Genomic DNA, 14,313 nt, shown 5'->3' with positions numbered 1-14,313 from the left:
TCGACCAGAAATCAACTCACCTATTATGCTTCTGTGCTCTGTGGGAGGAAGAAGATATTTCATCACACTCACATTCCTCACCGTGACATGGAGGAAATACCTTGCTTCACCCCAGTACTAAATGTTCTTAACGGAGCAGGGCTACTTCCATTCTGCACAGATATCAGTGATTGGAATACAGACATAATTCTTCAATTCTATGACACACTGCATCTCACAGGCGACCCCAAAGATGTCAACGCATGGGTCTTGGATTGGATGACACAGCACACGCATTACAAAGCTCCAGCCATAGAATTGCTTTGAGCTCTCCAATAGCAATTCCTTCAAAGGATGCCGTCAGAATATATGATGAAAGAGAACTATTGAACATGCTCATGGAAGTCCTCATGAATCCTTTGGCTCAAGGCGAACCTCCAAGGACTAGATTCCTCGTGAAGGATCCGAAGTATGAGCCTAGAACTGTCTATCAAATCTTGTCACATTCCTTCGCTCCAATCGAAGGGCATGACAATGATGAAGACGTTGTAGGCATCATGAAGAATATCTATTCAACGTCATTCATGGCCTTCCTATGACTCTTCATGATTTCTTCTTGAGGACTTTGGCTGACAACGCTTTGACACCATATGAGCTGAAGATTTATGCACCTTGGATTATGAGGTTCATCAGGAACAGATCTGGCATCAACTATCAAGCTGACTTTCAGAATCACCTCGGATATCTGCGCCTAACAAAGCCATCAAGCAATCTTTTGAACCATCGGAAGGCAAAGGCAAGTTCGTGATTGATGAAGGAAATCGGCCCCTAGATGGCCAATTTCGTAAGGCTGACTCATATTCCTCATATGATGACACTGCTACTCAAGACCCTTCAAGCCCAACAGCCCCTCGGGTGATGATTAACAGAGAGCTTCTCCTCAGTCTTCACCAAAAAGTCAATCGCCATCACAAGTGGGTGAAACGCTAGTTTGGCGCCATTGTGAAAAACCTCAATGAGAATCAAAATGCAGTGAAGAAAAATCACTATTATCTTCATGAGGTATTTGATCACACTTGGGCCACCTTGGCTCACGTGAAGACTACCGAGGAACTTGAAGAAATTTAATTTACTCAAGACTTTGATTGGTCGTGGCCTCCAAAGAAGAAATTCAAGCCTGTTTCAGTTCCTGACTTGGAGGACGGTTCATTTTCTTCATTTCGCACTGCAAAATCAGATAAAGAACTTGAGGACACTTCAACTGGTCCAAGGAAGAAGCCTGACTCCAAGGATGCCCACGCCTCTACATCAACAAAGAGGTGAGTTTCTTCAAGGGTGTTAGTCCTCAGTTTTGTCCCTTTTTGTCACTTGATGACAAAGGGGGAGAAACCTGAGAGTTAGTCTTCAAGCGGGATTCCTTATGGGCTTATAGACTTTATTAAGTTACAAACTCTTGGTTCTTCTGAAGTTTTTGATGTAATGAGTTGTAACTTAAGCCCGATGGTGTTCTGACCCTTTTGAACGTTTTTCCTCACATGCTTATTCCACAAAGTTTATTAATGCAGGCATGCTGAAATTCGTCAGACACCATTTTTCATCATGCATTTCTAATTCTTCATACTATATGTCAAATGCTTGCATGAATTGCAAGATACAGGGGGAGATCTGCATGATATAAATCATCAATGTGCATCTTCTGTTCAAAGGAAATTCCTCAAATTATGCACATCTTGAGGGGGAGTTTCTCTGTATCTTGATTTCAAAATCCTCAAACTATGTACTTACATTCCATATTATTATCCCCGTTGAAAACTTAACCTAATTGTCATCAACCACCAAAAAGGGGAAGATTATAAGTGCATCTAGTGCCTCTTAGTGATTTTCGTGGTTTGAAGACTTACAAGTTAAGAGACTGATATGTTCGTGAGTGTATACAGGCTCTATAAGTCGCTGAGGAGTTTGAATTATCCAATGAATATCGACCCCTAAAAACGTATGTCTTCGGGTATAGGCTTTGGTCCTTCCTTGAAGGCTTTGATCGCGAAGAAATTGTGATGAAATTGATATTCCTCATGAAGATATTGAAGATGAGGAATTCGGTGTGTCCTGAAGAAAACACTATGTAGACTTTGAAGCGTGAGGATTTAGTCTTTCTGTTTCATTCTCTTTACACTTCAGTCATAGGAACACCATACTATTAAAGGGGGTCGAGGTAAAATTAAGGAATGATTTTCCTCATGATGCTCAACCCAAGCCCAAATATTACGAAACCTCAAAGTGAGGAATATGAGAGACATGAGGACTTTCACAGTTGAAAGTTTCCACTGTTACCGCGCCATGCACCACCTCACTAATCTTATCCACCCAATGGTCATATTATTTAAGGGCATTTATGTCAAATCATGTCGGGATGCTCCCAGGCTATAAATAGCCGCCCCACAACCACTAGCTGGTTAGCTGCTCCGAGAGAAACTCACACTTGTCATTGAGAGGAAATTCCTGAGAGTCTTTGAGAGGAAATCATCAAGTGAGGAAATACCCCAAACACCAAACCCAAACCAAAAACCCAAGTGATTGAGCATAACTGAAGAAGTTGTTCCTGTGTGGAACCGACGCCTGTTACCTTTGAGGACTGTGCATCCTCTAGACGGTTAGGTGTCATGGTCTACAGCATCCAGCAGTCAATTGTGGATCACCGGGTGATCGATTTTGTGAGGGTTTGGAAGTCTGCCCTAAAGACTTACCACGAGTGTTGGGCGAGGACTTTGCGTCCTTAGCTCAAGGAGAATACGCTAGGGACTGTGTCCCGAGACTGTGTGTCCTTTTGGTTTCAATACCAAGCCGCTCCGAACTAGACGTACAACTGTCACAACAGTTGGAACTGGGTCATCAACAACTGTCTTCGTCAAGCTACGGGTTCTATTTCTTCAACTCTTTCATTTCCTTAATTGTATGTTGAAGACTTTCATCTGTACCGTTTGAAGAATTTGTCTGAAGACTTTCTCAGAATTTCCTCAACCTCAAATTCTTCACTTGAGTTAATCTTCACTTGCTTACTCTGTACTTGCGAACTGTGCAAAACGAATATTTGAAATCTCATTGAGTACTTTGGTGTAGTCGTTTTTGCACACCTGATCCGGTACTATTTCCGCTGCACTTAGTTCATGATTGAGGACTTTCCTCACAAGGAATTTCCTCGGTGATGAAATTCTTAAAATCTCCTATTCACCCCCCCCCCTCTCTAGTCGATATAACGCACTTTCATTCTTTACTGTGAGTTCACTGGTAGAACGGTAATCAACACAGAGCGTGATTGTTCCGTCCTTCTTTGTCAGAAATATAACAAGCGATCCCCAAGGAGATGCTCTAGGATGAATGAATCCTTTTCTGAGCTGCTAATCCAATTGCTCTTTCATTTTAGCCAACTCTTTGGATCCCATTCTATATGCTTCTTATAGGTGGGTCCTGCTCCGGGCATTAGCTCGATAATGAACACAATGTCCTGATCAGGTGGCATTCCGGGTAGTTTGTCAGGAAAGACATATGGGTATTCACATACCACTCGTACTTGATCCATCCCAACTCACGAAAGGCAATTAATCTAAGGGTCATGATTGGAGGTAGGGTTGGGAACGTACTTGACCCTGCCTCCTTGGCTATTGGTCATCTTGATAGCCCTCTTGGCACAGTTCAACAAGAATTGGTGCTTGGATAACCAATCCATGCCAAGGATCACGTCCAAGCCTTGCAACTTAAGTATGATGAGATATGTTAAGAATTCTACCCCATTGATGTTGATCTAAACTCCTCTACTCCCTAGATTGGTCCTTAATACTACACCCTGTGTTTGTATCGTCATGTGACCACTCAAGGGCATAGGCTTCAAGCCACTCTCTAGCGCAAACTTTTGGATAACAAAATTATGCGAATCACCACAATCAATCAGAATTGTTGTTGGGGTTGAGTTGACAAGGAACGTACCGAGTATGACATCCGGGTCCTCCTAGGCTTCCTTTGTGGAGACATGATTCACATGGCCTTTGCCATTGTTGGGCAGGTTACGGGGCGCTTGGTTCCTGGGTGGCGCTCCACGGCCTTGTCCTTGGTTTCGCGCATTGGGGCACGATGCATTTGGCTTCTTGTTGGTGCACTGCCTCGAGATGTGTCCAGGCTGACCACACCCAAAGCATGTGACCTGTCCAAGGTTGTTGGTATTGCCGCCATTGTTGTTGTTGGGAGGGTTGTATGCCGGCTTGGGGTTGGCATACGGTTGAGGCCGGTAGCTCGAACGAGGTGCAGCAGTCCTGCGTTGCTGAGGCTGATAGTTTGGCTTCGTTGGGGATGATTTCCAAGGGCGAGTTTTGTGGTTACTAGAACCACCGATGTTGATCGTCTTGCCCTTGCGTGTGTCTTCCATGGCACGACACTTATCTTCAAGCATGAGGGCCTTGTTCACCAGCTCGAACAAGGTTCGACAGTCACATACAATAAGCTCATACTGTAGCGATTGTTCAAACCCTTCCATGAAGCGTTCTATCTTGGATACCACACTGCTGACATCATCAGGTGCATACCTCGATAAGAGGTTGAACTTCTGAAGATACTCCTTGACAGAGCCACTTCCTTGCTTCAGCACTTGAAACTCCCTCTTCTTGATGGCCAAAATCCTAGAAGGGATATGGGCAGTACAAAATCCTTGCTTGAAATCATCCCAGGTGATAACACGCTTGCCTTGCATTACCTTTAATCCACCCCCACTAAGCTTTGGTGGTACATCCAAGGCAGTGAGAGGCATCGAGAACCCTCTTAAGATCCTCATTGAAGTTGACCAATGCAAGGAGGTCCTCAATGGTGTGGATCCAGTCATCGGCATCCAAGGGTTCAACTGTCTCGATGAAGGTCGGGGGCGAAGACCTCATGAACTCTGACAGAGTGGAACAACCGTTGTCGTTCCAGCCCTCCTGCGGGTTGTTCGCAAGAACATGAGCCTCTTCTAGATAATGGCAGTATTGGCTTGGCATTCCCCCCCCCCCCCAAAGATCTTGGAGAAACTAAGCCATAGCCAGGTTCTCCAGCAGAGGCGGCGGCTGGGGAATATCGTCTTGTGGATGCTCCTGGTGACCTCCATCTTGAGCAGACCCACTGGCTTCTAGCTGCTGGCTAGAGTAACCGATGCTAGGGTTGCCAAAAGGAATAGTGAGAGTAGCAGTCACCATCCCGTTTCAAGCAGCCAAGTCAAACAACTGGAATGGATGAAAGGAATAGCAACAAGAGGGAAACACGCCTAAACGGGGTTGTTACAGTGCAAGTGTGTCAAACAAAGGGTCGAAAAACTCACCACATAACCTAAAGATAAGATAGGTGATGTAGTCGCTTACATGTTGCCTAAGGCAAAAGCGCGACTTGCATCGAAACACAAACAGAAAAACAAACAACAAGCAGACATGGTTTCATACGAACCATTACACGGACTCGACTTCGCATGAGGGGTTCATAGCTTGTCCTACCCTTGGGGTTCTCGGACTCAAATAGTGGAGTTATCATTCTTGTACGGGTCTTCCTCTGGGTCTTCCTCTCTGAATCATACTCATTTGGGTCTTCCTCCTGGTCAACATCTGTACGGGCATAATCTCCCATCAAGGGAGTCGGGGAATGGGGAGGTCCATCCCGATGATGCTTCGTAAGTGGAGCAGTGAAGAGCTCATGATACTCCTTCGCACTGATGTGATGATGTCGTGTGTGTGTGTATCTCTAGCTGGGCTACTCCTCCAATGTAAGCGACAACGGGTAGACCCTAGGGGCTCCATCCTTCTTGATCATGCCTAGCTTGGTCTTATCTTGACGGAGTAGCTCAGAGGTGTGGTGAAGTTCCTGGTGGAGCTTCACGGGTTCCTTGATCAGGTTGTGAGCCACACTGTCAGTGGAGAGACTGAAGTAGGTCTGGAATCTGAGTGGTGCTCCTTCTTCCGAGGATGGGGTCAACGCCCAACTCCCTCCAACATCATCCTTCACGGAAAGAAAGAGGCGAGTAGCCGGTTCATAGGCCATCTCACGTTGTCGTGAAGGTGGATGAGCTCCTTCCGCGCCGCTGTCTCAACTACTAATACTGAAGTCTCCATTTCTGGTCCTTCAAAGAACCAGCTTGTTGTGGAGTCATTTGCCTTCATGACCACATCAATGTGGTACTCCTTCATGGTGGAATTGACCCAGTGCCTGTGGTAGAGGAAAATGGGTGATCGGTGGACCTAACACTTCTCCAAGATGTCGTCAAGGGATAAGGAGAAGTCGGATTCTAGGAGGTTTTCGGGTATGACGTCCTTCTACAAGGCTTAAGGATGGGTGTGAGTAAAGGGTTTTGAAAATAGAGTGGACGAGGCAAGAGAAGCATAGTGGCTAGGTATAGTTTTTGGAAGGGGGTCCTCCTATCTGACGCCCATGCTAGCTAAGGCATCCTACAATAAGGATGGCTTTGATACCAACTCTGTGGGGACCCCGACTTGTAAGTCGTGATCACCGAATACACGTGTACAGTGATCCCAGATATCAATGCTCACTGAAGACATAGAAGCTGAATAACAAAAGTCTTACATCCATACATACCGTCTCATACAAATAAGGGCCATTAAGGGCAAGTCTTACATAGGTAAGACCACGAAGGTCGGCACACCAAACACAACTAATAGCGGATATCTTGATTGAAAGTGTGAACCCATGCCATCTACCTTAACAGAAGGGCATTCTAATTGGGAAGCGTCCTAGTTCGCATGTTCTTCACTGACGAACTCTTCTCCTAATTCCTGGTCCTGCATGCGTGGCCAATTAAATAACCAGTGGCAAGCCAATGATTACTTTGAATGTACTCGCAAGAAACCCATGATATGGAAGAAGGAAATAATGAAGCATGACATAACACTAGTATGCTATTTTGCGGAAAGCAGAGTTCCCTAGTGCAATAACATGATCAACTTCTCATACGGCATGCATCATATGGCAAGTGGTAATCATGCGAACGGGTTACATATATCAATATCAATTGAGGGCTGAACAATCCATGTTCACCTATCATGTCAAGTCATCTGACTTAGCTCATCATTCGTACCGCCACCATTACCACACAAACACACACACTTGGTTTAAGTGAAAACTCCTGGATATAGTTCAAGTAGCACCACCCAATTGTTCTTAACCGTGGACACAACTATTTGAATAGTTTTACACACTAGTAAGGTAGCACACTTTACCCACAAGACTCGGGAAACTTCCATGTCAGAACACGACTCTAGAGATTTAACATACCCGAGGTAAGTACCCGAACATCACCTTTCCCAGGACGATACTAACAAAGAGACCACTTGTTGGTGTCAATCCCTCGTGATGTACAACACATGTATCATCCACAAGGAACGCAACGGTGTGCCCGGTGTTTGTAAAAACAGCCCATGGTCGCCCTTACTTGGCACAACCACATCTCGAGAGTGACCACGGCACTCCTGCCACTAGTAATGAGGGCTCTCTACTAGCATAGACCATAGTAATCAGCGAATCCCCGTCCCATAAGGGGTATTGTGGTCGTGCATGTAAGGTTGGTATGATCGACAAATCTTAAATATAATCCGGTTTGTAGAAACCACTCACACAATTGGCCTCGGTATACCACTCCCTCATCAAGTGGTTACCTATATCAACACCCCACCCTTGGGCATTAGTGGCACCCGACGGGGTTTTCGTAAAACATTTGAAATCATCTCCTTTTACCATAACCATGCATGTACCCACTCCCATGTGTAGCACTACTAGCAACCTAACTACTTCCCACACACAAAACCCTCATAAGAAGGTGGGGTCGTGCCCAAGTGCAAGTATCAACGGGGAGTTATCGGAAACAACCCACCAAGGTGGTCACTGAGTCAACATGATTTAATGCATTGGAACGAAGTGCTTTTTGACATGCATAAAATTAGTTTCTCACACATGGTAAAAGGGCTGTTTGTGTGGCTCAACAAAGTCTCCGGGATCTTCAAGGTCTTCCGGTCCAAGCCCCTCCTCAGCAACGCAGTCTACCGCTGCAATATAAATGGGCTAAACTAAGCACTCAACCAAAAACAAGGAATATATTCTACTCAGAAAAATGTCACACCATTTTTGTAAAATACTAGGATGAGCATAGGTTTTGTAAAAATTATTGGGTTTATATTTGGACTGCAAAAAGTTGCACAAACTATTTTAACAAAGTGATAAAATTCCTAAAATAGGGTTTTAAAATAATACAGTGCATGCAACCATTTGCAAAAATTGCACAAGTGGCACCCAAAAATACTACATAATATTACAACATTTATGGTGGAGGAATATTTGAATTTGGATAAATATTCAACTCTGTGGGATTTTTGCAAAATAGCAATAAAAGGGAAAAAAGAAAAGGCCACAGTTCCTAGGCGAGAAGCTGCTGGCCGAATCGGCCCAACGAGCGAAATCAGCCCACGCGGGCTAGGCGCGCACACCCGTCAGGGTTTAAACCCGACATGTGAGGCCTAGCCGCCAGTGGCAGCGAGGGCAGGTGAGGGAGAGCTGAGGCTGACAGGTGGCCCCCACATGTCATCTTCAACCTCGGGACAAAGAGGGCGGAGAGCTCACCGACAATCACAAAGGGCATGGCGGGGACAGCTAGTGGTGGAAATGGATCCACGGGTGAGTCGTCGTTCGACTGGTGGTGGAGAGAGGAGCCAGGGTGCAGGGAGTTCCTGGTGATGAGGTCCCACAGTGGAGGTGCTTCGATAGGGTGGTCGCCGGGTCCGAATCCTGCTGCAAAAGAACGGGGAGAAAGGGGGGCCATCAGGAAGCTATTGCGGTTCCATTGGAAAAGAAATGAGGGCCGAAGTGGCCTTGTACTCGGGGGTTACCGGAATTCTGATGCGCCAGATCCGGAGCTTGATCTCAAGCTCGGGGGCTCCTAGCGATGAGTGGGTGGCTTAGGGGTGCGATTAGGTGTACCAGGAGGTTGAAGGGAGGGAGAGGGAGGCTCAGGGTGGCATTATATAAAGGGGAACGGTTCGCCAAAAGTTCGTGCACCGGCGAGACCGTGGCGATGTCCATGGGAGGAGAGAGGACTTGGGGACGCGTCTACGATCTTCGTGGATGTAGTCTGGGGTTGGAACAAGGTCGAGAAGGAGTGGTAGCTGGCTCCTGTCATGCTGCAGTGGCAAGCGCCATCTGACTAAATCAGACAGCCGGGACACGATGAGGCGTAGGACTCCTGCCAGCAAGGGGGCCTTGGAGGACAGCCGGAGGGGTCCAAAGATGGTCGGGACTGGCCTCCCATAGTGCAGGTGCACACAATAGCACATCCAAAGCGCAGTTTTCATAGGCCATGGCATGCTGGCATGCTCTGGTGCATGCCACCTTGTCCTTTAGTATCTCGGGTATGTGGGGATGCTCCTTCGATGCTTTGGGGCCGAGGAGGGAGACTATGGTCAAAGGGAGAGAGGAAAAAGGCTTCTTCCAGGGTGGACCAGAGGAGTAATTGGGATTTTTGTCTAACTCCACGGATGAACCAGAGCTTATTGTTGCTACTGCACGTGAAGAGTGAGTGTGTGGGCTTGTGGTAAAAATTTGGAGTGAAGGAGAATAGTGTAAGGGGTGAAAGTAGGAGTTTTACCAAATCACCAGAAGGTGTTTTATGCTGGTTTGAGCAATATAAACCTCAACACTTGCACAGAGATTTAACAGGATTAAATTATGATTAAAATCAGTAGGATTCACCAAGTTTTAGCTCATTTGAGCAAGGTTGACCATGCAGACATGAAAAAACCCAAGAAATGGACAAAATCAGATTTTTGTGGACCAAGGTAATCAAATCACCTCCCACAAATGCACCACTTGGTGTAGCATCATTGTTTTTGGGCTGGATCACTCTTTTAAAGTACGGGATCAATTGGATGAATTTGGTTCTCGATGGAAAGGGTTTTGGGATTAATACGTGGATATAATCAACTTGGATTGGGATGAAACTTTGCAGGGTCACCACATTTCTCATGTGTGACTTGCTAGAATTTTCCTGGAATTTATTGAGAATATTTCCTATGGAAATATTTGAAAATATAAAAATAGGCAGAAAGAGTTTTGAGGGGTTTTGTCCAATATTTTCAACATGACCATGTGTTGAAACTCTTACGTATGGAATATATATGTCCACTAAGTTTCTCTAAATTTTCTCAAATACTTTTGAAGCAAGAAAATATTTTTTCTCCAATAATTTTTTTGGTCTCAAGGAAAGGCATTTAAATAAAATATGAAAATTACTTTGAAAATAATTATTTTGTGGTTTTGGGAAGTGTTTTGAATAATAGGATTCAAATAGTTTCTTTGGTGTAAAACATCCCTCCTAAATTGGGGACTTGCTGTCCAAATCCCAAATCAGGGGTTTTAGAGAATTTAAAATGATTAAATGACTTTTGTTAAAATAATGATTTTATCAAAATGGTTTTCTGATTCCATTCACATGGCATGATCATCGGGAAAGGGCTTGGGGTCAAGGTTGTAGGTTTTAGAGAGCAGGACAACTATAGTGATTCAAAAACTCAATCGGTCACGCAAGCAAGTTGCGACAAAAATCATTCATCACAAACATGCAAAAAAATAATTGGTTCCAATTTTATAAAACCAACATGTGGCAAAAGGGGTACAAACACAGTGTGTGACACACACACACCCTGCAGCTGCCCTCTCTCACTGCACCGACCCGAGCTCCTTCGCCGCCATCGCTCGACACCGGTGCCGCTAGCAGCCTCCTCTACGCACACCGTTGCCACCAAGAGACTCGTCGCGATTTGGGCTCTCGAACAAACCCATCTATGCATCCCCTCATGGACGAAAACGGCCGGCCGGTGAGCTGTGCCGCTGTTGGATTAGCGTCGACGACTTAACCGGCGATGATGATATGGCCCTCCTACTTAAGCCACTAACCACCCTAATTAAACTAACCTAGCCACTGTCAGCTGGGACCCAAGACACTAAGTAAACTAGTTAGGATATGACTGAAAATCAGTTTAATTGCGTGAGACGCTGACACGGGGGTCCCACCGAACCGCTCAGCCGTCAACATGGACCAGTCATCTTCTGGCTAAGCAGTTGACTGGCCCCACGTGTCATCCACTCTCGCTAGCCCACAGTAGATATAAAAAGTATTTACTATTTTAATTTCGAATTGTTATTATTTTTAGAATTTCAAAAAATCATTAAAACTTTGAAAAATCATATAAAATAATGCCTAACTCATATGAAAATATTTTATACATGAAAGTTGTTGAGAAAAATCCCACAAATCCGAATAGGCTATGCGTTCATCTGCCACATGCTCCTAGCATGATGAACATGGACATTTCGCATTAGGATCATATGTGTGGTAATAGCCAAAGATCTGGGAAATATCGTCAGATATTCTCCCGCTCCGTCCGTGACATGTAGTACTACGTTAACTCAACCCTAGCACAGCATCTTACCATGTCATGCATCCCAATGAATTTGTTTGCTACGTATTTATTGTTTCTTCCTACCTTCTCGATCGAGCTTTCATGTGAGAACCCCCTCCCACCTTGATCATTATGATATCGCCTTCTACTCCTTGCATTAGAGTAGTGTAGGTGTTACTGCTTATCGGTTTGATCATATTCTGCTGCATAGCCTCTCCTTGCTACTATTGTTGATACTCTTACATGTTATCCTAAATACCTAGTATAGGTTTGCTAGTATTCCATTAGTGGCCCTACATTATTGTCCATCTGTTATGGTATACTATCGGGTCGTGATCCCCTAAGGTAGGTGATCACGGGTATATATACATATACATACATACTATAAATGATACTTGATGTGACTAAAGTCGGTTCGGCTCATAGAGTACCCGCGAGTGATGCACGGGCTGGGGGCTGAAAGAACATTACCCCGATGGCCCCCTGTGTGGATCTTTGTGATGAAGCGACACGGCAGGTTGAGACCGCCTAGGAGAGAGGTGGGACCGGTCCTTAGTTGTTGTCCGTGGTTATTTCATAATAACACGCTTAATGAGTTTCAGTATTTGATCTGAGTCGGTCGATTGACCTATACGCAATAACCTTCACGCGGGAATAGTTATGGGTACTCGGCGGTGTTGTATCAACTAAATCTCTTCGGACGTTAGCATTCGAGCAGCGCGTGCCCGAGTGGTCCGCATAAGCATCTGCCTTGTAAAGGTGGTCACCAGGACTGATCTCGGCCGCTCACGCAACATGCAGGAGTGCAAAGGGCGATGGGCCCAAGACCCCTATGCATAGGATTTAGTACAGCTGGTTGGCCTCTCTATTGAGTCTAGGTGGGGCTATGACGTGTTGATGTCCCAAGGTTGGTCATGACCGAGGAAAGTGTTTCTGGTCACAAGTTATTAAGCGTGTTGGGAAATGTGGTGCACCCCTATAGGGATGATTAAACTATTCGAATAGTCATATCCAGGGAAAGAGGACGACTTGGAGTTGTATTCTGGCCTCTTACAACTAAAACTGGAGGCTAACTGGGCGAGTCTGCCCTGTAGGAGGTGTGCGCCTACCCACTCCCTAACGGAGGAGCGTGTTGACCACTATGACGCACCACCGGTGGGCCCCGCGTTGGACAAGACCCGACAGCCGGTGGGTCCCATGACCAGCCTAAGAGGCTGGCGGCTGGGGCCCGCCCTTCTTTCCCCCACATTGTTGTAACTATCCAGCTGCACTGTAAAACCGAACTACAGCCACTAGAGAGAGGGGATGGCTAGCTAGCGAACACTTGACACACACCGTGTTCCACACACCATAGAGGTAGCAAGACTGGTAGAGAGAGCTCCATCTTCATCCTCACTAACACCTCAAGGAGCACCCTGTATTATGACCACTTATAGTCACTCCGGCATGACTAGGGGTTTTACCTCCATTAGAGGGCCCTGAACCCGGGTAGATCTGCATCATGTGCCCCGCTCCTTCACACATTTCCAGACGCCGCCAGCACCCATTGGCCCCAAACCATGATCTAAGCCACCCCATGGCATTTGTCGCGGAAATACCACGACACTATGCATAATTTCAAGGAGTCACATATTCCCTCAAGGGTAAGCAAGGGACAAGGTAATTAATGCATCAATGGACATCATCTCATATATACTTCACTCAGTGTCCATAGATATCCTTGTATTTGTTCTTTATATGGGACTAACCCATGTAGGGGAGAAGAGTATGAAATAACAAGGATAGCTCCCAACTCAATATGATCTTCATCAACAATGAGCATCCACCACTACTACACCTGCACGAAGTCTTCTATGACAAAACCCAAGGTTATTTTGTCCCTCCTAGGGGGTGTCACATCAAGGGGGAGCTTTACTCTAAGACTTGAGTCAAAGCATCTCACAAGATGTGAACACATTAAAAGCTTTATGTAAAAGTGGTAACCCCACTTGTGCTTAAACGATGAGTATGACCTATAATGAAGTATACTTACTTGGCTCCTGTCGTGGGTATAAGCCTGATAGTACATGTGTAGGGTACGAAAAGGATGGGCAGAGTCTTAGCTACGGCGAGGTTGTGTGAGTTCAGGCCCCTCTGCGGTGGAGCTAATAGCCCTACGTCTCAGTGCTCAGGGAGCTTGTTGTCGAGTGGAATATAGAATACAATGAATTGCTAACCCCTGCACCAGTGGGGGAGGGTGGCTTATATAGAGTGTGCTGCCCTCCACAACGGTTCGGTGCACAGGGGTGGAGTAGTGGCGAGTAAATGCCTACGTTACAAGTAACGTACGTCTTAAATGCTAATAAAGGCACATGGAAACGTATGACCGTTTCCCTCTAGGGGGGTTACGATGCACAGAGTGGAATCCAGTCGGTTAGTTTGATAAACTCCGAATGCTAATCTCCGACTGGACAGTCGAGGATCTGTTACCGACTGGATGAAGGGTACTCCTTAGTTCAGTCGGAACTGACTAAGGGCCTTGTCCCTTATGAGGGGTATTCCTTGGGTTGGACCTTCAGGGCAGGCCTATGACCCTACCCTAGGACTATAACCCCATCATTAGTCCCCGAATGGATTGGGGTTGCAACGACGAAGCGATGCTTGAAGTTTGGATCCGACTGGAACGGATGCGACTTTGGCGTTGCTTGCCTCGATCCATTTTATCTTTTCTGACCAACGATCCGAGTGGAAGTATTGGTGGAACAAACTGTCGGAAACCGAGTGCTTCCAGGGTATCTCCTGACGTGACTAGTCAACTGACAGCGGCGGATTTTCCGGGATCCTCAAATTTCGGTTACCGCGCGCTCAGCGGGGATGACGACATCGC

Source organism: Hordeum vulgare, chromosome 5H, assembly GCF_904849725.1.
Source record: "Hordeum vulgare subsp. vulgare chromosome 5H, MorexV3_pseudomolecules_assembly, whole genome shotgun sequence".
Taxonomy (NCBI): Eukaryota; Viridiplantae; Streptophyta; class Magnoliopsida; order Poales; family Poaceae; genus Hordeum; species Hordeum vulgare.
Note: the sequence above shows the minus strand (reverse complement) of the source record.